Consider the following 25,206-nt stretch of genomic DNA (forward strand, 5'->3'; position numbering starts at 1 on the left):
TTGCCAAAAGGGACTTTTTGTGTGCAGAGAGACTGATGGAAACCCACGGGAGATCGTGCTCCTAGGAAGCCCCTCTGACGGTGCGCACAGAGCCTGCCTTTGCTCATCCAGCTCAAGGAGGTTTGCCAGGGGGCCATTTTGCTGTTGGCTCTGCCTGAGTGGGGAAATCTAGGGCTTGATCCCTGTGCCCACGCAAGAGATCTCAGCCTCTTCCACAGGGATCCAGGCTGCACCAGCGGAAGGGACACATGAAGGAACACCGTCCGCCATGTGGAAAACAAAGACAACTCTGTATTTTTGCTTTCCAAAAGAGAATAAAGTGGGTTGTTTTTTTTTCTTTTATGATCGTTGCCAGCCATTTATTTGGGGTTCTGCTACTTGCAAAAATGTGCCAGAGAGTTGGTGCATCTGTGTGTATATGGAGAGCAGGACAAGATTTGGGGGGTTTGGGGAGGAGAGGGAAGACTTCACAGGCATTAAGATGAACATCATTGAGTTGTCGGGTTGGAAGGGACCCCAAGGGTCATCTAGTCCAACCCCCTGCAAGGCAGGAATCTCAGCGACAGAATCCCTGAGAGATGGCCGTCCAACCTCTGCTTAAAAGCTTCCAAGGAAGGAGAGTCCTCCATCTCCCAAGGTCATTCGCTCCGCTGTCGAACAGCAATCACTGTCAGAAGACTATTCTTGATATTGGGTTGGAATCGCCCTTTTTGTAACTTGAAGCCCTGGGTTCAGGTCCTGCCTTCTGGGGCAGCAGAAAACCTTCCAAGGGGCAGTCCTTGAAGTGTTTGAAGACACTGGCTCTCGTCCTGCCTCTCAGTCTCCTTTTCTCCAGGCTTATCCCGACCCGACTCCCTCGACCATTCCTAATAAGGCTTTGGTCCTAAATTCAGTAATTCGCTCTCAAACAGTCAGAAAGTTGGTGTTTAAGGTGCTCATCCTCCGTGTAGAAATTCAAGGGTCTCAAATATAGAATAGGTAAAGGTAAAGGGACCCCTGACCATTAAGTCCAGTCGTAGCTGACTCTGGGGTTGTGGCGCTCATCTCACTTTACTGGCCGAGGGAGCCGGCGTACAGCTTCCGGGTCATGTGGCCAGCATGACTAAGCCGCTTCTGGCGAACCAGAGCAGCACACGGAAACGGCGTTTACCTTCCCGCCAGAGTGGTACCTATTTATCTACTTGCACTTTGACGTGCTTTTGAACTGCTAGGTTGGCAGGAGCAGGGACCGAGCAACGGGAGCTCACCCTGTCGCGGGGATTCGAACCGCCGACCTTCCGATCAGCAAGCCCTAGACTCTGTGGTTTAATCCACAGCGCCACCCGCATTGATAATTGCACAAGGCAAACACACATACATATGTATATAAACTACATGTCTAGAGCAGTGCAGCAGAGGAATCCAAAAGCCATCTTGGCTCTCCAAAAGACCCCATGGAGGCAGAAAGCCATCCAGCGAAGTTCCTGAAGGGATTCCTCTCCTAGATTGAGGGACCTCCTCGGCCTTAATGGTTGTGGTTTGCCCATTGCAAATGTTTTGTGTAAACTGTGGCTGGAACTAGGTGAAACTTGCTTAATCCTCAGGAATATCACCCCTTGGCCTGCCTGAGCAACAGGAACCTGGTGCGTGATGTGCTTTCTGACTCTCCAGGCCAAAATGCCAAAGCCAACTGTTATAAGAAACAAAATAAAAAAAATCCTTCCAGTAGCACCTTAGAAACCAGCTAAGTTTGTTATTGGTATGAGCTTTCGTGTTCATGCACACTTCTTCAGATACACGCACATGAAAGCTCATACTAATAACTAAGTTAGTTGGTCTCTAAGGTACTACTGGAAGGAATTTTTTTATTTTCTTTTGACTATGGCAGACCAACACGGCTACCTACCTGTTATAAGAAAAAAAAACTTCTCCTTTATCCCTTATGGGGTACCCAAGAGCCTGTATAGAGTCCTTATGTAGGTTCTCTATCAGTAAGAGAAAAGAGGCCAACTAGAGAATATGGATTTGTTAAACACAATTGAAAGTTGATACCAGTGACTGGGGTGATAAGACAATGGGTCAAGGTCGGAAATATGAAATTGGGGAAAAACAAGAGAGGAAAAAGTAGGAACAAGTAAAAAAAATATTTCTCCTGATCAGCCAGAACATGGGAAGTCCCCTCAAAAATTTTAATTTGGAATGTATAATTGTCTTTATTATTTGTATTATGATGCGGCAAGATTTGATAGGTGATTAATTGGAATGTTATGAATGAAAAATGATTATTATTATTATTTTAAACCACTTTCCACATCACCACACAACTCTTCCCACAAGGAATTTGGGGGAAGACGCTTTCACAGTTTCCCCCCACAACAACCCGGTGCGGTAGTGTTGCAAAGATTTTAGAAAGGTACCAGTGACCAACTCAAATAGAGTCCAAGAATTGACAGACACAGCAAATGGAGAAAAAGAAGGTGAGGTTTATTGCTGAGCAATAATTGACCCAGTTGGAATCCTTTCCAAAAGACTGGGCCCCGAGCTCTGTCGCTCTGGGGTTTTATACCTGAGTACAACATCACAGATCATGACATAATCAAATACAATTGCGAACGGTAGCAAAAATAAGCTAATGAGCACATTTGAGCCTGGCTCCTGATTGTACTGTTAAGGAAAAATCTAGGTGTGAGGCTGCTCAGTCACCCAGCTCGTCGGGCAGAGCCCGCGGGTCCCTGCAGAATAAAGGAAGGAATCCAGCCACCAACCGGAGGAAATAGCTGTAGACCAAAGTTTATTGCGCAATAGGTTCAAAGAGCAAATTTTGAACCCCGAGGATGGAGTGTAAAGGTAAAGGTAAAGGTACCCCTGCCCGTACGGGCCAGTCTTGACAGACTCTGGGGTTGTGCGCCCATCTCACTTAAGAGGCCAGGGGCCAGCGCTGTCCGGAGACACTTCCGGGTCACGTGGCCAGCGTGACAAAGCTGCATCTGGCGAGCCAGAGCTGCACACGGAAACGCTGTTTACCTTCCCACTGGTAAGCGGTCCCTATTTATCTACTTGCACCCGGAGGTGCTTTCGAACTGCTAGGTTGGCAGGCGCTGGGACCGAGCAGCGGGAGCGCACCCCGCCGCAGGGATTCGAACCGCCGACCTTTCAATCGGCAAGTCCTAGGCGCTGAGGCTTTAACCCACAGCGCCACCTGCGTCCCGAGGATGGAGTGACAAAGACTTTTAAAACTTTCCCACCACATCCCAGAATACAGTTCGAAGGTGAGGGGTTAACCTTGGCAAACATGTTCAGAAAAGTCCTTGGTACAAGATTAGCATAAGCAGACATGGCAGAGCAAGACTCAGGTATAAGATAAGCATAGACAAATATGTCTTAAGTGCCCACCACCCAAAAGTACAATAGATTTTCCTTTGCATGTCTGGAGCCTGAGGCGAGTCAGGTGATGAGATTTGGCTTCCTTTGGCTAACAATGAGCCCAGCAGTTGTCATGAGGCATCTAATCATAAGCCTGCATTTTTATTAAAGCTTATATGTTTAATCAGGGCCTGTATCTTAAAAGACCAGTCTTAGAAGACCAGTTGCCTAAAAACCTTGACAAGATATTTTTACTCCTAGACAAGGCCCCCCCCTGATTTATAGCAGAAAACAATTCTCAAAGTCGTAAAAAGGGAATTACAGGCTGACAGCCAAGGTTACACTGACCCTACAAATTAAGGGTGGATAAATAGTAAAATGAGCCATATCTTCTTCCTAAGGTTAAAGAAGGTCAAGAGCAGTGAAAAAGCATCTAGCTGGCAGAAACAGAACATTTTCTGGGAAGACTTTTCAAAAGCTGTTTGTTTCTTAAACTAAGATCCTTTTAAGATTTCTTTTCCTTTTAAAAGGTTGTTTATGTATTAAATATATTAGCTTAAATATAATTATGCAAAGGATTTAAGAAATGCTAGATTCTTATTTCATATAGTTGTAAGAGTTGTAACTATCCTGAAATTAAGTCAGGCACCAGCCCCCCCTTGCCAGACAGAAGACGCCAATCGAGCGCTCTTGATATATGGTTGTCAGGCCTTTTGTTTAGAAACCTTCAAATGAAGGAGATCTCTCAATGTTGATGTGAACTCAATCCTTGACATGCATAAGATAAAAATTCAAGATTAATTATCTGTTTTGGAAGGCAATAGGGCAAGGAGGGCAAGAGGTGAGCTGGTAATTAAGATTCCTTGTTGAGACACATGTAAGATATATTACTACTTATTTGTCATTTATAGATAGAAGAATATATAGCTTTTTGATTTCCATAAAAGGGCAAGAAGGAAATGGGTGTATCTTTTGTGATTGGTTCTAGCAAACAGCCAATAGGAATTTCAACCAGGCTGATTGGACAGAGGCAGCCACAGGAGGAGCAAGGGGGCTGGATTAAGGAAATATAAGTGCTGGCCAGAATGGCAAGAGGCCAGGCCAGAGCTTGGTAACCATATACCACTGTGCCTCATATTTATTTGTCTGACAAATAAATTACTATTTTAATTTCTCTATTGCTGCGTTGAATATTTCATTCCAGCTAAGCGTTAACCACAAGCAGGTTGCTACATTTTATGGTGCCTCTGTGACTCGGATAAGTGGTCTGCTGGAACGCAGCCCCTTCGCCCTACTGGGCAGGGTACAAGAGAGAGGACCTCTAAACTGCTTACCCAGCGCGCACTGGGAAATTTTTCCAGGGGAACGCAGAAGACTCGTCTGTCTGATACCCTGCTCACTGGCGGCGACGGACCGGGGGGAACCAGCCAAGGGTAAGTGCACAAAGGGGTTTTGGCCCTCCAATTAATTGGGAGGAAGAGAAGTCTTGATCAAACTTCTGCGTCTCAGTAAAGGGGAACTGAGTACGCTAGGTGGCTGGGTACATCAGATGGTGATCTGGTGTAGGGAAAGGTTGGGAGGTAGAGTGTGGTGAAGTATCCAGCGCATTGTATGTGTGAGAAAGTACAGAGCAATTTGTAGCTGACCTGAGTGTGGAGTGAGTAGTACTTCGGTTCCCAGTGAGGCGACTCCATCTGGGCAAGGAATCTCACAAAGCGCTTGTGTGTGTGACTGAGTGGATACTTCACAGGGCCATACAATGGGAGTTGGGGGTTCAAAGGGGGGAAATACACCTCTTGAATGTATGTTAAATAATTTTAAGAAAGCCTTCTCAGGGGCATATGGAGTCAAAATGACGCCAGAGCGCTTGAGAACGTTATGTGAATTAGAATGGCCGAAATACAATACTGGATGGCCATCTCAGGGAACCTTTGATATAAATTTAGTAAGCAAACTTTGGTCTGATATCACCAAAGAAACTGGAGGGTGCCCAGAACAATTTTCATATATAGATTCTTGGCTGAGCACATTAAATAAAAATCCTCCATGGATAAGGGAATGCAAAGTCAAACGATGCAAATTATTGGCTGTAAAAGCCGAAGCTAGGAAAGGAATCTTGCCAAATAAACTCAAACCCATTTTTGAGGGACCAGAGGAAGAGGTGCTTCCACCTCCACCCTATGCTCCACATCGAAGGGAGCCTAATCCAAACACTCCACCAGTTGTAACCCCAAGGCAAGAAACTGGAATGAATAATGGGGGTGGAGTCACAGAGCTTGATTCCTTGATAGATTATGATAAATATCTTCAGGAGGCATTGGAGTCCTATAATAAAGCCCAAGCAGAAGTGGTTATTCCACCTGTGACTCCTAATAGACCTCCATCTACAGTCTCCTTTAGTGGAACAACTGATTGCCTACCCCAAACCCCTGTACATCCAAGTCCTAGAGAAATATTACAGAAGTTACAGGGAGACCTTGATCGGTCAGCAAGCAATACAGCCAGGCGTATAAAGCTGCTAAAAGAACGCCTTGGGACAAATACTATCCCCTATGATTTGAGGCCCCTAGAGCAAAGTGAAGAAAAAGGTCACGTAGTAGCCCCTCTTAGAAGAGTATTTGATGCACTTGAGGAGCCTGTGCTGGTCAACGGGCAACCCGGACCACGACCACCTCGAACTTCGACCCTGCAATATATTCCATTCACGACTACGGATCTGATGAATTGGAAAACACACACCCCATCTTTCACAGAAAAACCTCAGGCTATGATGGACTTGGTGACTTCAATAGTAAATACTCATAGTCCTACTTGGACAGATTGTCGCCAGCTCCTAAATACTCTTTTCACCACTGAGGAAAGGAGAGACATAATTGAAAAGGCACAGATATATTTGCGTGAGCAGGCCAGAGTGGGAAATATTTTTAATATTGATCGTCATCTTCAGGACAACTTTCCCTTGGAAGATCCTAATTGGGATCCAAACAATGCAATTCACCTGGCCAGACTTACCACCTACCGCCAGACACTTGTGCAAGGTATCCGCAGGGCATGCCAGAAGCCCACTAATATGTCTAAAGTCTCAGAAGTAGAACAGAAACCAAATGAGAGTCCAGGAGACTTTTTAGAGAGGCTGCAGGAAGCCTATCGTATATGGACTCCTTTTGACCCTGAAGCCCCTGAAAACAGCAGAATGATTACTGCTACATTTGTGGCCCAGTGCGCTTCTGACATTCGTAAGAAAATTCAGAAATCAGAAGGATGGGAAGGGATGCTGATGAGCCAAATTATGGCCATTGCACGCCGAGTTTATCGGAATAGGGATGAGGCTGAGAAACAAGAGAAGAAGAAGTGGCAGAAGGAAAAGATGGTAATGCTAGCCACAGCAGTGAAGCAAGATTACCGCCCCTTAAATGGAGGGAGAGGACGGGGAAAGAATCCACCACTGGGAAGGAATCAATGTGCAAATTGCAAGAAGGAGGGTCACTGGAAGCGGGAGTGTCCTGAACCCTTGAGGTTGGAAGAAGTACGCCCAGGTCCAGGCCCAGGCCCAGGCTCCGGCCCAAGAAACCAGGGACGGGGACGGGGAATGATCCGAGATGGAAGATATCAGAGACCTGGACAAGGACGGAGTAGAGACAATTTCATTGGACTGGCAGAAGAGGATTTTACCCAAGACTAGGAACGACCGGACTCCATAAAGTTAGGCTTCCAGGAGCCCACGGTCACGATTCAATTAGGGAGCCATTTAATAGACTTTATGATTGATACTGGGGCTGAATACTCAGTACTCCCAGAACTATTGCAGAAAAAGGCATCCAAGAGTGTAGTCATTAAAAGTGCCACTGGACAGTCAGCTAAGAGATCTTTCCTCCAACCTTTGGAATGCCAGATTGGGGGACATCGTTTAACCCATCAGTTTTTGTATATACCTGAGTGTCCAATACCTCTCTTAGGCAGAGATATGCTGTCCAAATTGCAGGCCCAAATCACCTTCACTCCTCGAGGTCCAGAAATGAAACTGCCATCAAAAGCAGCAGGAATAATTACCCTCTCAGTACCTAAGGAACAATCATGGCGCCTAATGTCAGCCTTGCAAGTCCAACCCACATTAGATACAGAATTAAACAAGCTCCTCCGAACTCTACAGGTGCCACCAGGAGTATGGGCCGAAAATAGCCCACCAGGAATGGCTAAGAATATAGCTCCAATTGTAGTAACCCTAAAACCTATGGCTACCCCTGTATCTGTAAAGCAATATCCCTTACCCCGGCGAGCAGCAGAGGGCATCCAGGAACATTTGGACCGCCTATTAAAATATGGTCTGCTTAAGCCCTGCCAATCAGAATGGAACACACCCCTTTTGCCTGTTCGAAAACCTGGGACAGATGAATACAGGCCAGTACAGGACTTGAGGCTCGTAAACCAGGCTATCGAGACCTTGCACCCAAATGTACCAAACCCATATACCTTGCTGAGTTTGATCCCACCAGAAGCAACATTTTTTACTGTATTGGACTTGAAAGATGCATTCTTCTGTTGCCGGCTGGCACCACAGAGCCAACCTATATTTGCCTTCCAGTGGGAAGACCCTTTGACAGGAACAAAAGGCCAGCTAACCTGGACAAGATTGCCCCAGGGATTCAAAAATTCCCCAACTTTATTTGGCACTGCCTTGGCGAAGGATCTAACAAGTTACCCCTCAATACCGGGAGAAAAGGTGGTTCTGCAATATGTGGATGATCTTATACTAGCGGCAAAGGATTTTGATACCTGTAAAGAAGGGACAGAGGAACTGCTCCACTTGCTCTGGGAAGCTGGCTACCGAGTTTCCCAGAAAAAGGCACAGTTATGTTTAGAAAAGGTCAAATATTTGGGCTTTGACATCTCACACCAACAACGAGCATTGAGACCAGAGAGGAAAGAAGCTATTTGCCTTATCAAAGAACCTACCACAAGAAAACAACTTAGAGGATTCCTGGGAACAGCAGGGTTTTGTAGACTATGGATACCTGATTTCAGCAGTCTGGCCAAGCCCTTACATGAAAGCACTCGAGGTGCAGAAAAGGACCCATTTGTATGGGGACCTGAGCAGAAACAAGCCTTTTTAGTTATCAAACAACGACTTATGGAGGCCCCAGCCCTTGGATTGCCTAATTCGGAAAAACCCTTTCAGCTGTATGTACATGAACAGAATGGGATTGCAGCGGCAGTCCTGACCCAGAGATTAGGAAGTTGGAACCGTCCAGTAGCTTATTTGTCTAAACAATTGGACTCAGTAGCAAAAGGATGGCCTCCATGCCTAAGGGCAGTAGCGGCCACTGCAAGCCTTGTCAAAGAAGCTGATAAATTTACCTTTGGCCAGACGATGTATGTGAATGTACCTCATGCTGTTCTGACACTCATGGAATATAAGGGTAGTTATTGGCTGACGAACCCAAGAATGGCTAGATACCAAGGCCTATTGTGTGAAAATCCCAGGATTCATCTACGAGTAGTGAATATGCTCAATCCAGCGACTTTGCTGCCCCTACCAGAGGTAGATGATGAAGAATCACATGATTGTCTCCAAATAATGGATGAAGTTTATTCCAGTAGACCCGATCTGAAAGATGAGCCATTGAAAAATCCAGATGTTGTATATTATACTGATGGTAGCAGTTACCTGCATGAAGGTGCCAGACGAGCAGGATATGCTGTGGTCACTAATGAGGAAGTTGTGGAAGCTGAAGCTTTGCCTGCTGGCACCTCAGCACAAAAAGCTGAACTTATAGGTTTAACTAGAGCTCTGCAATTGGCAGCTGGATGTAAGGCAAACATCTATACTGATTCTAAATATGCCTTCTTAACCCTGCATGCACATGGAGCTCTATGGAAAGAAAGAGGTCTAATCGGAGCCCACGGGAAGGCCTTGAAATATGGACCTGAAGTAGAAATCCTGTTGGAAGCAGTATGGGCTCCAGAACAGATTGCTGTAATGCACTGCAAAGGTCATGTACGAGGAAGGGATCCAATAACCAGAGGAAATCATGCTGCTGACAAAGCAGCCCGAGAGGCAGCCCAAAAGCCTGTGGGAGGATTTATAGCAGCCCTTATACCAGAGGTAGTTCCAGAAGAAGTTAAACCTCACTATACCCCAGAAGAGAGGAAGTGGGCTGAACAGGAAGGAGCGGTTGTGAAGGACGGTTGGATGATCCTGCCGGATAATAGGATTTATGTACCTCATCATCTAGCAGGCACAATTGTAAGAAATTATCATGAATCTACTCACCTTGGCGGTACTGCAACCAGAGAGAGTCTCAGTCGGAAGTTGTATATTATTAATCTATCACAATTAGCAACTTGCATTTCACAGAAATGTGTTCTTTGTGCTAAAAACAATCCCAGGCAGGGACCGGTACAACCTCCTGGAATTCAGCATGTGGGATACGTCCCCATGGAAAGCCTAATTGTGGACTTCACAGAGTTGGTCCCTTCTAAGGGATTCAAGTATCTCCTTGTGTTTGTAGATACTTTTACCGGATGGGTTGAAGCTTTTCCCACCCGAACTGAAAAGGCACGAGAGGTAACTAAGAGACTCCTCACTGAATTGATCCCGAGGTTTGGATTACCTAGATGCATTGGAAGTGATAATGGGCCAGCATTCATTGATCAAGTAGTACAAGAAGTATGTCGAGTCCTACAAGTGAAATGGAGACTGCATGCAGCATATAGGCCTCAGAGTTCAGGGAAAACTGAAAGAATGAATCGGACTCTGAAAACCCAATTGGCAAAATTAACCCAGGAAACGGGATTGGGATGGGTAGATGTGTTACCCATAACACTGTTTCGTGTTCGGTGTGCACCCACAAAAAGACTTAAGTTGTCACCTTTTGAGCTCCTGTATGGGAGGCCACCCTCCTTTGTTCAGGATATTCCAGCTGACCTTAAACAAATAGGAGACCATGTGACACAGGAACAAGTGCAATCTCTCTCCCGTGTTTTTGTTTCTCTTAACAGGTGGGCCCTCGAGCGCACGCCGTGCAGCATTGCCGAGCCGATTCATCAGTTCCAGGCTGGCGATAGCGTATGGGTGAAAGAGTGGAAACGCGATCCACTTGCACCTAAGTGGCGTGGACCTTACACCGTCTTGCTCTCTACTCCAACAGCGGTGAAGGTAGCTGAGGTGACCCCCTGGATTCATCACTCTCGTTTGAAGAAGTCTGAAGGCAGTTGGACGTGCAAAGGTGACCCCTCTAATCCTTTAAAACTGACTCTCTCCAAAAACCCCTGTATCTAGCCCTACCGGGAACGGGCTAGGTCACGGGCAACATTTAGACGACCGGCCTGCTGCAGCCACAACCTGGAAGCTGGCTGACCTGCGCACGCCTGAAGCTTGAGGAGCGTCTGAACCAGTGACTGTGAATGGAAAGATTCTCTTATACAATTGATTGACTGCCCCCTTGTGGAACAATTATAAGGGATATTACTCATTGGGGATCTTCGGGATATATGTTCTGGTCTTGGTGGTTCCCCATTTCTGTCACTGGGGGAATTATATTGGGGCTAATATTTATTTGCTGTCACAATAAGGTAATTTTTTGTGGAAGGAATGCATATGCTAGACATCAACATGATTTTATTATTAATCCTGATCCCTTGGGAAGGGGAAGGGTCCTTGAATCTGACCAAATTTGCTAAATATGGATTCCGCCATGACCACAATATGTGGGTAGGCTTAGCTGAGATGGTAGCCAATGTTGCAAATAGGACTAATTGCCTTGTTTGCTCTCTTGGGCCAGATGATTCAGAGGGAGGTATGCCCTTATTACCGATACCATTAAATGCCATTGGTATGGTAAGCGAAATGCCACACCAAACAGAAGTACAGAATTTCCCCGGATGGAACTCAACTAAACCAATACGAGTTATACCTGTGCAAGGGGAATTCTGTGTGCATAAATCATCAGATGCAGCTGATCCTACCATGATAGGCTCTTCTCATTGCCACTATACTTGGGATTATATTAAGAATAGTCAAACCTGGGCAAACGGTACTACGTATCGAACTCGGAATACCTTGCCCTGTGCACCTCCTTTTATTCATGCATGGAAAATGGTGTGGAACATAACTGTGACAGAAGAAGGCAATCTAACATACTGCACTGTGAACTCTCTACCCCTTTTGATATTTCGCCTTCTGCACTCCACGTACCAAAAACCTCAGACCCGATGGTTGTGGTGGATATGTGGAGAATGGGCATACAAGAAACTCCCTTCCAAATGGAGTGGGACTTGTTTCTTGGGATGGGTATTACCACCAATGTGGATTATGCCCACTAGTTCGGCCAAGCGTACACGAAGAAACGCTGACATTTCTCATATAGCAGGAGGAAGTACCCAAAGTTGGAGCGGTACTGATGATTGGCCACCAGAGCGCATTATAGCCTATTATGATCCTGCCTCCTGGAATCCTGGTGAGCTCATACAAGGGGCACGGGATCCTATTTATAATCTAAACAGAATAATTCGATTGCAAGCAGTAGTGGAACTTGTAACCAATGCAACGGCCCAGAGTTTGAGACTTATTGCACAACAGTTGGATGAAAGTAGAGCCGCCATTTTGCAGCTGAAAATGGGAATGGATTATGTACTTGCCAGGCAGGGAGGCCTATGTGGAGTCTTGAACTTGACAGGGAATGCCTGTTGCTTCAACATTTCTGATAATGGTGAGGCAATCCGTGTGTTGGCCACAAAGATGGAGAATATAGCACATGTCCCAGTACAAACATGGGAAGGATGGGATATGGGATGGCTCACCAATTGGTTACCTAATGTTGCGGGACTCAAAGGGATACTATTGTCTTGCTTGTTTTTCTTGACAGTAGTAATAATGGTTTTATGTATGGTGCCATGTATCATTTCATGTTTTAGAAGTACAATTAGCAAGATGATTTCAAATGAAACTCTACCTCATATCATGGCCCTATACAGAGCTTTACCTCAGGAATATGATGAAGGTCAAGCTATCAAGGACACTTGGGATGAAGGTCCTTGAGCTTGAAAGGGGGGAATGAGGCATCTAATCATAAGCCTGCATTTTTATTAAAGCTTATATGTTTAATCAGGGCCTGTATCTTAAAAGACCAGTCTTAGAAGACCAGTTGCCTAAAAACCTTGACAAGATATTTTTACTCCTAGACAAGGGCCCCCCCTGATTTATAGCAGAAAACAATTCTCAAAGTCGTAAAAAGGGAATTACAGGCTGACAGCCAAGGTTACACTGACCCTACAAATTAAGGGTGGATAAATAGTAAAATGAGCCATATCTTCTTCCTAAGGTTAAAGAAGGTCAAGAGCAGTGAAAAAGCATCTAGCTGGCAGAAACAGAACATTTTCTGGGAAGACTTTTCAAAAGCTGTTTGTTTCTTAAACTAAGATCCTTTTAAGATTTCTTTTCCTTTTAAAAGGTTGTTTATGTATTAAATATATTAGCTTAAATATAATTATGCAAAGGATTTAAGAAATGCTAGATTCTTATTTCATATAGTTGTAAGAGTTGTAACTATCCTGAAATTAAGTCAGCCACCAGCCCCCCCTTGCCAGACAGAAGACGCCAATCGAGCGCTCTTGATATATGGTTGTCAGGCCTTTTGTTTAGAAACCTTCAAATGAAGGAGATCTCTCAATGTTGATGTGAACTCAATCCTTGACATGCATAAGATAAAAATTCAAGATTAATTATCTGTTTTGGAAGGCAATAGGGCAAGGAGGGCAAGAGGTGAGCTGGTAATTAAGATTCCTTGTTGAGACACATGTAAGATATATTACTACTTATTTGTCATTTATAGATAGAAGAATATATAGCTTTTTGATTTCCATAAAAGGGCAAGAAGGAAATGGGTGTATCTTTTGTGATTGGTTCTAGCAAACAGCCAATAGGAATTTCAACCAGGCTGATTGGACAGAGGCAGCCACAGGAGGAGCAAGGGGGCTGGATTAAGGAAATATAAGTGCTGGCCAGAATGGCAAGAGGCCAGGCCAGAGCTTGGTAACCATATACCACTGTGCCTCATATTTATTTGTCTGACAAATAAATTACTATTTTAATTTCTCTATTGCTGCGTTGAATATTTCATTCCAGCTAAGCGTTAACCACAAGCAGGGTGCTACAGTCACCTCTGAGAACTTCTGGAGTCCTTTTGCAAGGGGAAAATAGCTTTGGAATGAGGGAAACTGGGAAAGGAGATGATTTTATATTATTTTTAAAGCAAGGTGACTTCCCTGAGCTGTCAAGTTGGAAGGATATATTCAGGCATAATATTTGTAATATTTAACTTTAAAGATGTGCCCCCCCCCCTGTAATTTCCGTAACAGTACAAAGAGTTCTTCTTCCAACTTCTTCTTTTAGATTGAACACACAGTCTAGGCAGTCTTAACCTTTCTCCTAGATTTCTTGCAAAGAGAATAGAAACTTAAAGAAAGGGGAACTCTGACAGTTACTCCCAGGCAACATCTGTTCAAAAAAGGACATTTGCGGTTAGCACCTTGCAGTTACTCTGTCTGGACAAGGGGGGGAGAAATGTACCAGCATACCAGATTTATTGCTTCCTGTCTTGTAGAGAGCAAGAAAGTACTAGGGCAGAGTTCATTTAGGACTTTGCAGATTCAGGCAATTTGCTGTTAAGCTAAGCAGAAGCTTTCACGATTCAACATGGATTATAAAATCACTGTAAAAACTCTGGTTATATGTGAATATATTGATAACTGATAACTGATTATATGGATAACTGATTATATGAAAAGCTTAAGGATAAAATTCCTCCAGATCCTGCTTCAGTAGTGGACGTGGAGAAACCATGACTGGTGCAAGGTTGAAGAAGAAGAGGAAGAAGAAGAGGAAGAAGAAGAAGAAGGGGCTTCAAGATCCCCCAGTGAAACAATCCCACTGATTTCAGCGTATTCCCCTCCCAGCCAAGTGGGTCTAGAACGGAAGGCAAAACAGAGTTGACCTGAATTGCCTTCCTTGGCTTCTTCCACTTGGCTGCATCTCCAGCGGCAAATATCGATCCATTTTGTTGCGCAAAAGCCGATCCATTTTGCAATGCCAGACTGTCCAAGCCAGTGCTGGATTTACGTATATACTGTTACGGAAGGGGGGGGGCATGTCTTCTTCACCTTCTTCTTCGCTACAATATATCAATTTATTTCCAATTGTCAATGTCAAAAGGGACTAAAATCTATAAAATTCATAGAAAATCAACGTGCCAGTTTGCTCAATTTCTCTAGGACTCCATCACACCCCCCTGTCCAGCATAATCCCTCAAGCAAGGTGTTAAGACCCTAATCCTGCCAAATCGCTCTGATCAGCCTTTCCTCCAGGCAATGTCAGGTGCCAGACTATGCATATTTGGGACTATTGTTTTCTCATCCCCAGGAAGTGTTTATCTGTGCATATCTCCAGCTCTGCATATTCCCCCCTCCCTCTTCCATATGTTAATCTGTGTAACCCAACCTCCCTTTAATATATTCATGATGTAATCTGTGTAACCAAACCTCTCTTTAATGTATTCATGACGTGTTTTGCACTGTATTCTGGGACATGGAGGGAGTTTCAAAAACTCATGTCACCCCTTTCTCACTGTTCAATCTTGCCTTGAACCTGTTGCGCAATAAACTTGGATCTTCTGCTGTTTGCTCCTGTCTCCGGCTGATCTCATTTTCCTCCGCAGGGACCCACGGACTTAGTCCGATGAGCTGGGTGGCAGAGCATCCTCGCACCCAGATTTTGCCGTAACAGTTGACGCCCGAACGTGGGGCATGCGGTACTCCCGCGTTGCTGACCGGGGGCCCCAAAATCTTCAGCCGGCACCAGGCCATTTTGCCTGGGAAGATCCTTTGGACCCCCGGCCATCTTCCGGGCGGTAATCGAAAGCCCCAGGAGTTCAGCCGGGGAGCAAAGAGGGATCCAGCCGGCTTATTCATCAATCCCGGGATCATCATAGAAGACACGTGAGTATAAGGAAAAGGAAAAATCCAGTGCACTGGTGGGAAAGGGGTGGAAATCTCCTGGCAACTGAATTCTCTGCCCTCCTCTCTATCGCTCCTTCTCGCCTGTCTCTTGGTCCAATTGGTGAGAGAGACCGTGGACTGCTGCTCGACCCAAAAGGGGGGTTCTGAGCTCTGTCTCTTTCTCCTCTCAAAACCTCCAGCCAGCTGCACCAATTGGGGGTCCGAAAATAAGACGGAGAGACCCGGCTTGAAAAGATAGCCGACTCCCCGCAACGGACTCTCTCAGTTGAAGCAAGGGTCTGGAATTCTTCTTCCGAACTTCCCGAGCGCCCTTACGGAGGGGGCAGGAAGGGGTCTGGCTTTCTGTATCAATCCCAGCCTCACTGGTCGGTGCCACGTAACACGTGTAGCGTGCGTGAACCCGCTTCCAAAAGCAAGGGGGATTTTCGGTTCAAAACTCTATCCAGGGATCACCCGATCTGGCACCGCACGGCGCGGGCGTTCAGTAGGGCCCCTTTTCCTGAGATTGTGGCGATAGGTAGGAGGTTGCCAGGAGGGATAGCCCATGAGGAATTGGGCAGGATCGGCAGAGTGGAAAAGGACCCCAGGTTATTGACTAAGGAAATAGGAAGGAAATATAAGGAACCGGATAGCTAGAGCTCTTTAAAAAACCCACTAAGGAAGTCGCCAAGCGACGAAAGACCCCTCTTTACTATAGCCCCCTGTACAAGTTACCCAAATCCTAATCAACCCCTCTCCTTCTCCCTTCTCTATCCCCCCCCAAAGAAAACAACAACAAAAGCAACAACAACAACGCATGCTTATATAAAAGGGTACCCAGTCAACTAAGCATTGTGAGCCCTGCCAGTTTGGTTAACTGGTGGTGTTTGAAGAGGCAAGGAGGCTCTTAAAACCATGTGGGACCTTCCTACTAATTTCACTTAATGAAGCTAAAGGAAGCAGCCCAACTCCTTGCAATAACCAACTAAAGGATGAGAGTATATATGTTTACATGTTGTCTGTTATGTGTGTTGTGTGTTAATACATATATGAGAATATGTATGTTTACATGTTGTTTGTTATGTGTGTTGTCTGTTCCTTCTGTCTCTGACAGACTGCCTTTCTTAAGCGCGCATAGTTTAAACTGCAAGCTTGCTTCAAAATTTAAATCTAAAGAAGCCATGCTGGACCTTATCAGTCCTAAATAAGACAAAATGAGAATGAAGGGTGCAAATGTTTACCCCACCTCTTGCTTTATTTGAGTGGTTATATCAACTGAAATAACCCTATGCTTATAAAATATTCTCTCCCAGATTCTCTTCCTATCTTATCTTAGGAAACTGTTCTTCCTTTAGAGGGTCCTGTATAAAGCTGGATACTTTTATTTTCCTCTTCCTTAGTACATGATAGGAGCATTGAGTGTGCTCTCTTCCCCAGTAGTGCCTGTGTACATAAGTATGTGTGTATCTCTTTGGTAGTACAAATCTTGCTGTGAAATCTTGCTGTGAACCCCATATTTTGGAGGGTTGGACTAGATGACCCTAGGGTCCCTTTCAACTCTCCCAATTTGTGGCTGTGTGGAAGGACATGTGTCCGCAAGCATTGCAGGGTAATTCTTAATTCTGGTGTGGTGATGGAGTTGAAATTCAGCCTAGCTTTGCTCTTTAGTTTTAAAAGGTGAGAGGTGAAGCTGTGATGTTTTGAAGCACAACTGGTAATATCAAGCATTTGAGTGATTACAGTGTTTATCATTTTGTCTACTATTTAAAAATCAGACTTCAAAGTCAATTCAAAGTTTAAACACATACAAATACATATGGGCCTTGACCAATCCTGTAAATAAAGGGGCAGGAAAAATTTTGTCTGCAAATGGGAAGGCCGAAATAACTTAAAATGTTTAAAAAAATCCTATGAATTCTGACTCTCTGGCCATTTTTCCCATATATAAGGGCGTGGCATTGTTCTGCGAATGGCCAGAGGGATATTAGCCCTTTCCTGTACATAAAGGAAGCAGTCGCTTTGCTTGGGCTGAAATTGCTAGCTTTTGTTGGTGAATACTTCAATTGCTGAGTTTCTCTTTTTTGTTTTAAATCTAACCCTCTTTTAAAATCTACTCCTCCTTACCCTTCCCTTATTCAAATTCTAATTTTGCCAAAAGATGCGACATTTCAATAGTATAGAAGATTTGCTGAGACATGAACTCCACACATGCACAGAGACTAGATCAGCTAAAAAAAAAAAGAGATAGGAAAAAGAGAGAGAGAGAGGAAGGAGGGGGAACTGTAGGGGGGGGGGAGAGGAGGTTTATGTAAAACTTGGAACCATTGAGAGAAATCACCCTTAATGTGTCCCAAGTTTGAAATCTTAACATGCCAAATTCTTTTCACAGGTAAATATCAAAGCATTCCACCCCTCAATGGGATTTAAGTCACAGACTTTGTTTATGTGCAATTTTAGGAACAGCATTTCCTGACAGGCTTCTCACATGAAATAATTTTCCCTTTTAACAGGATATGTGAACCCCGATAACAAAGTGTTTGTCCCTTTTTCCTCCCACAACAACTTTCTTTCTGTTCTGTGAAATCCCTGCTGTAGTAGTGACTTCCATCTCTTTGTGGCTTTGACACTTTTAAAGTTACAAACAATCTGTTTCCATTTATTTAATCCGTTTTTCCATGGTCTATGAAATTAATCGAAGCATAACCAAACATTGTTTGTGGAATGGTATTTGTTTACCTTTTGCCTGAGCATTTCTTATTAATTCTGTCATTTGGCTAGTTCAAGGTACTTGCACAACTTTAAATTGCCATTAAGTCATTTTCCAGTATTTTGCTTTTAACATTCTAGCCGATGTTGTCACATCAAGAAACACTCTTATTTTCATTGTTACTTCGGATTTCTTAAAATTCTGTGTCTTAGCATTTATTTATTTTGGTTCCTCATAGGTCATTGTGTGTGTTTGTGTGTGTGTTTTATTATTTTAACTGTGTCTTTTAAGTCCACCCTGCCCTTACAGGATATCACTTCTACAAGTGTGTTACTACGGACCTAATGAAAAGCTTCGCCACCACAACAACAAGACACCAAAGTTTTCAAAGTGGCCACAGCTATCTCTTTCAAAGGATATAGACTGCCGGGGGGTGGAGTTGAATTACAAGGACATTTTCTGACTTTTGAACCTCAAGATACATATATAAAATATCCCAAATGTCTCAAGATATGCAACTGATATTTAATTAGTTTGTTTTGTATTATGTGTTATTACGTAGGAATGTTGAAATGTGTCTGACAGTGTGTCATTTCCACAAATGGGGGGGCTATTTTTGTGGCTATTTTTGTGTGTGTTTTATGTCTAATGTCTTATTCCTTACACCCCAGTGGAGGATCCTCATACATTTTATGCCTTTTAACAGATCAGGCTATTATGTAGTCCAATGTTTAGACTTAGATGAATTTATAACCATATTTCGTTGTTTCACCTGGCACTCTGCCAACTTCCCTACCCATTTTAAAAATGTGCTAAAACTCACTTTACCAAGGAAAAGCTTCAGGAAGGTATATATGCTTTGGTTTAGCAGGAATCATCCCTTATAGAGTTAAATTGACTTATTTGGACGAGTGCCCTTTAAGAGTGGTTTTATTTTAACTGATTGGTTTGGGAAGTTGAGAGCCATGGGGCAAGATAAATTCAAATTGGACTCAGTTTGAATTGGGCAAGTGTATCCAGGCTGCAATTAGCTTTTGGTCCTTAATGTGCAAGTGAGCAACTTCCCATGACTGCAAGACCAGAGCCTATAATAATAAAATCCCATGGAATGGCCAAGGCTAGGATATTTCCCTCAGGACGTGTCCAAACCTGTGCCAGCTGTGATGGGTGCCAGGCAACATGGTTAATATGAAAGCCCTAAGTGGATTCACCAGGGATTGCCACTACTGTGAGACCACAGAAGAGCTACCTTGACACCTGAGAACACAAAAATGGCGGGGAACAAAGCAAACTGCATTTTTTTTTCAGTCAGTAGTGGACCTTCCTGCTAAATGTAAAGCATAGACCACTATTAAACAAAATACGACAGGTGTCCTTTTACACGATATCCTATATCCAGCTATCTGCACTACTATACTTGCAAATGGCCTTAAGAGGCATGATTTGCAAGTCCCTTTCAGGTTTGCATAAACCCACACCTCTGGTACGGTAGATACTAAGTTATTAGTTAGCGCATATCTATAACACGCATGTACATTGTATTGGTCAGTGTTGCTCCCTCCTTTGCTGCCCTGCTCAACCCACCTCCTTTTCCATTAGGGCCTATTCCCACTCACACGGCACCCCTACCTTCACCGAGATTTAGGGTGCGGAGAAAAGATTTGCAAGTTCTTACAGAACTTTAATGCAAATCTATCTCCGAATGGGGGACTGTTACGGAAGGGGGGGGGCATGTCTTCTTCACCTTCTTCTTCGCTACAATATATCAATTTATTTCCAATTGTCAATGTCAAAAGGGACTAAAATCTATAAAATTCATAGAAAATCAACGTACCAGTTTGCTCAATTTCTCTAGGACTCCATCACACCCCCCTGTCCAGCATAATCCCTCAAGCAAGGTGTTAAGACCCTAATCCTGTCAAATCGCTCTGATCAGCCTTTCCTCCAGGCAATGTCAGGTGCCAGACTATGCATATTTGGGACTATTGTTTTCTCATCCCCAGGAAGTGTTTATCTGTGCATATCTCCAGCTCTGCATATTCCCCCCTCCCTCTTCCATATGTTAATCTGTGTAACCCAACCTCCCTTTAATATATTCATGATGTAATCTGTGTAACCAAACCTCTCTTTAATGTATTCATGACGTGTTTTGCACTGTATTCTGGGACATGGAGGGAGTTTCAAAAACTCATGTCACCCCTTTCTCACTGTTCAATCTTGCCTTGAACCTGTTGCGCAATAAACTTGGATCTTCTGCTGTTTGCTCCTGTCTCCGGCTGATCTCATTTTCCTCCGCAGGGACCCACGGACTTAGTCCGATGAGCTGGGTGGCAGAGCATCCTCGCACCCAGATTTTGCCGTAACAATACGTAAAGCTAAACAAGCTATAGCTTAGGGCCCCACTTGCTTGGGGGCCCCCAAAAAATTTAAAGGAAAAAACCTGGATGTACATTTCCAAAATATAAGATAAAAAAGAAAATAAAACCTACATACAGCAACAGTGTTTTGTGTTGTGTAGGCTCCTATTTTGTTATGTGCAAATGGCTTGAAATGCCTATTATGTCCCTCAATTACCATATAGCATATATTCAAAAAACAAAACGAAAAAACAGCGACAATTTGTAGTTGACAAAGGACAGCTGGACATATAAAGGGCCCCATTGTTAAATATGTAAAGAGTTTTGAAATATGTCACAAGGAAAATAAGAAAAGTTCATCATGCCAGATTTAAAGTGTTCATAAGTGAAGTAGCCAAGGAAATAATTTTAAAAAGAAAAAAATCAAATAAACAATACAATTGTTAACAATACAATTAGAAAAGTTTGCTCTCTATCTGTGAATTTGGCCCCACAATCTTCTTTTGGATCTTGAAGAGTAAATCAGTTATCAAATTAGTGGTTTCCATACTTCGTTGAAGGTTCCTTGCCAATAGTCATCAGTGGAAAAGCATGAATTCATCAGAAATACATTAATTCTGGTCATTTGAAAATCAGCCGATGTTCACTGGCTACAAGATTCATTAGATAGGAAGAGAGGGGAACCAGTGCTAGCACAGTGGTTTAATCATTGGTGGTGGTGCTCTTGTGTGCAGATGCTGCTGCAATTCTTCCTATTGTGAGAAATAGCAATGGTTCGTTAATTCAAGGCTACATGCCCTGCTATCTGCAGGCTCAGGGAAGAAAGGAGAACGACTCAAAGGAGCAACAGAGACATAAGCAGAGCCTTTCAATATGCAAGCCCCAGTTGAACACACAAACTCGGCCAGGCTAAAGGTGCAGCAGACCACCAGGAGAAGGCAATTCCCAAAATTCTTTGTGCACCCTTCATGCTCATCCAGGGCTGTCTTACCCATGGGTGTTAGGGGTGCAGGGCACCTGGGCGCCGGGCTCTCAGGGGCACCAGGCCGAGAGTGCGGGGCCCGAGAGTTAAGTCCGGGGAAGAGCTCGCCCGTCGGTCGGAGCGCTACAGGGCAGATCTGCACCACGAGTTCGGGGGCGACCGAGCCAGCGAGATGCTGAGGCAGCTGGCCGGCTCTGCCCTTCTGCGTGCCTGGGACTGGGCAACCGGGCAGAGGGGGGCAACTGGCAGATCTTTGTACTCCGGCGCCGCATATGCTCAGTCTCACACAGGGCTGGTCATCTTGCATGACCTCAAGGACGTGCTTTACAACCGAGGGTGAGTGCTGAAGCACTGATATGAAACGGCAGGGGTCTTCTTCGTTCCTTTAGCCACCCCAGTCAACCATGCCATTCTAGTATAGCTAAGCCTAGGCCCACCATGAGGAACCTTACTTGGTGTGTGGTGAGGGTGGCTTACCTGGGCAAAATCCCTCTTCTAAGGAAAGGTCGTCCACAGCCATGTCACTGTGGACATCTTCGCCCCGCATACCTTCGAGGATTATCTAGAGAGAAGCAGCATCTTCAGTCAGGATCCTAGCCAGGCGAGGCTCCCGTGCTGCTGACTACACCTGCAGATGCATCACCTGACCAGCATGACTGAGCCGCTTCTGGCAAACCAGAATTTTCGCCGACTTCCCACCCTGTTTTCCAGGGAGTTGTTGTTTCTCTCCTGCTGCACCCTGTCTTCTGTTTGTCAAATCATAACCCCAGTATTATAATCCAATTACTTACGTTGCTCATAGTTCAAATCCTGTTTACGAGTTCAGCGTACTATAATCCGAAAAAGGCCTATTTGTTCACAAAACTGCTAATTTTGTTAGTTCTGCATAGTCCATTATCTTACTTATCCCTTCTTTGGAACTTCTTTTTCCTTCCATTTCTGCGCATATAGAATCCTAGCTGCTGTTGTTACATATAGAAACAACTTTAACTAATTATAATGAATAGCAGGTCACCACAACCAAAAACTGCAGTATCTAGCTCACCATTGCAATGATAAACTCTAAAAATATAATTGACACAAGACATTTTAAGGAAAATTCATCAGAAACTATTCACTTTGGTTGTTGTTAGTGGCTGTGGACATGCCATAACATTACAGCACATGCCTGGCTTATCCTAGAGATCACTGTGTGCAAAATTTGCGATGCCACTTGAGCCTAATATTTACCCTGCAATGCCAACCACCTTTGCCCAGGACAATGTACAACACCCTGGACTCAGCTCTTCAAAAATTATTAGAATTTGGACTAAGAAACAGGAGAGTGTTCTGGAAAGAAGGATATTTTAAAAAGACCGGAAGATCAGAATTATGAAATTGGGGAAAAACTTGAAAAAAAATATTTTAAAAACTCTTCCAAAAATCCCTTTAAAAGAATCAAGTCTTTTTTAAAAAAAAGTCCTAAAAAAGTATTTAAAAGAATCCTTTCCAAAAAATTAAAAAATTGTACAGTAGCCCCTTAGAGGTAGGTAGTTGGTCTACCTACCTGAATCTGTGGGGAAACAAGAGAGAAGAATGCAGGAACAAGTGAAAGAAACTTTCTCCCGACAGCCAGAACATGGAAAGGCCTCCCCAAAATTTTTAGTTTGGAATGTATCATTGGCTTTATTGTTTGTATTATGATGTGGCAAGATTTGATTTGATTTGTTATCAATTGGAATGTTACTAATGGAGAATTAATTTTAAAAATATTTAAATATTTAAATATATTCAAGCCATTAATAAGTTCTTAGTTCATCTTCGATGAAAGTTTGCTGGATCATAAATCAGCAAATATAATGTAAATATAAAAAGAGATGAGCAAGAGGTCTCCTTTCCACTGACATCATTTCATCATGTTGTCATAGTGTAGGGGGACAGTTAGTTAGGTTACCCTAAAAACTGTTTGTGAATTCCCCCCCCAACCAGGCCTCAAAGCCTCAAGCACTTTTCAAACTGCACTTTTCAAAGTTTTTTTTCTCTCTAAGACTAAAAGCTTTTAGTTCAGCATCTTTCTATGTAACAAAGGTAGAGAACAGTGTCTTTTGCTTCTCAGGCTAGCTGACCTTGTCCAAGCACATTTTGCTTGCTGCAAACTGAGAGGAAAAAAGGGGGTTTGGAAAAAAGGATAAAAACCTGCTGTAAAATGTTTTTTCTGCGGCCTGTTTTGTGAATCCATCACACAGGTGCCTCTCCCCCCCCCCCCAATGGCAGAATAAAGCTCTTTCTCTGGATTTAACCCCTTGGTGTCATTTGACTCTTTTCGTCCCTGCCTGGGTGCAACGCTTTCCTACCCATGGTTAAAAAGGCCTAGAAAGGCTACAATAGTGCTGTGACCTCATGTCTCCAGGGGCTTGGGGGCCCTTAGCAACGCTGGTACACAGCGACCTTCAAAAAGAGTGAGTGTGTTTTCTTTTCCTCTCCCAAGTCACTGTGGTATATTTAGTTTTAATTTGGCATTTGTGTTCCCTTTTAATAAGAATAAGAATAAGAATGAGAATTTTTTATTTGTATCCTGCCCTCCCCAGCTGAGGCCGGGCTCAGAGCGGCTAACATCATAAAAAGAAAACACAGGAAGGACCTTTTAGGCAGAATTTTGTTCCAAAGCCAGAACCATTCAGCTCTTTCAGGGGCTGGTCACGGTAAAATGTAGAAATTGGAGACAGAGGCCTGTTCAGAGCTATTTGTGGTGGTATCATTACAACCCATGTAATTCCTTACTAATTAAAGGTCTCCCTGGTTTCACAAGAGGAATAACCATACTCTATATAGCTCATGTATGGGAAAAGGTGGCATTTTCTGAAAGTCTTACCATGAGGGTGCAGTAAATGAGAATTAGCACCTAACAGCTTGTTTGGTTCCCTCCCCTATATGTTTTAGGCTCAGGTACCCTTTTCCTCTGGGATGCGGTGCAGGCCGTGATTTGGGCTGACTTCCCAGAGAGCCATCACATTAGCGGTGTGAGTTGTTCAACCGCATTCTAAATGACATACAGCATTACCAAACCAATAAACAGAATATCCAGTCAATCTTCAGTACCTATAAAAGAACCTCAGGGATAGGACCAGAAGCATTAGCCTCATCCTTAGGATCAGAAGCTGAGGCTCCCACAGATGAGTTGTTGTTTTCAACACAACAAAAGGGATGGCGTTTCACTCCTGCATCTGCTGGAGAACCGCCCCCCCCCCCTTTTCCAACTAACTGAAAGTACAGCCTGGGAATATACACAGAAGCCCCAATGATTATTTGGAGGCGGAACAGGTACTGCTCACAGCTGATGGGGTGCGGCTCCTCCCATGCGCCGGCTTCTTTAGAGCAGATCGGTGTCGTGAAGCGACTGTCTGTTGTCTGCGTCCTGTTGTCCATGACTTCCCCTTTCTCCAGGTGGGGGGAAGAAGCCAGGGAGTTGTGGCGTCCTAAGGCACAGAGGTTTTCCAGGTAGCTAGTCCCAGTGTCAACTTCTGCAGGCAGCGCACCTCCACCCGCACACAAGACAAGCCGCCTGCAGGAGTTGACTTCTGCAAAGTGGCCCACCAAGGGGAGATCCTTCCAGGAAGGTTTCAGGGCAGACCTTCAGCCAGACCTAGTCTGTCCTGGGATCCACCCATAATGAGAAAACTACAACAAAACTATTCACACAAAAGGCAGGCCTTACATCCAGGCTTTTGCTGACCGTACATTAAAAGACCTTTTCACAAGAGATATTGAAGATAATAAAACACAGCACCCAGAATTAGGAAGAGATAACCAGGCTGGAATAGTAGATCATGTCAGATCATTTTCCTCCA

General features: G+C 44.1%; 1 protein-coding gene across 2 annotated transcripts in view; it reads left to right on the plus strand.

The window, feature by feature from the left end:
* Positions 1 to 25,206, plus strand: part of LOC307206182 (uncharacterized protein) — a 164,543-nt gene that overhangs the window by 137,733 nt on the left and 1,604 nt on the right. The window lies entirely within an intron of this gene.

The sequence above is a fragment of the Podarcis cretensis genome, assembly GCF_951804945.1.
Source record: "Podarcis cretensis genome assembly, chromosome: 17".
Lineage (NCBI taxonomy): Eukaryota > Metazoa > Chordata > Lepidosauria > Squamata > Lacertidae > Podarcis > Podarcis cretensis.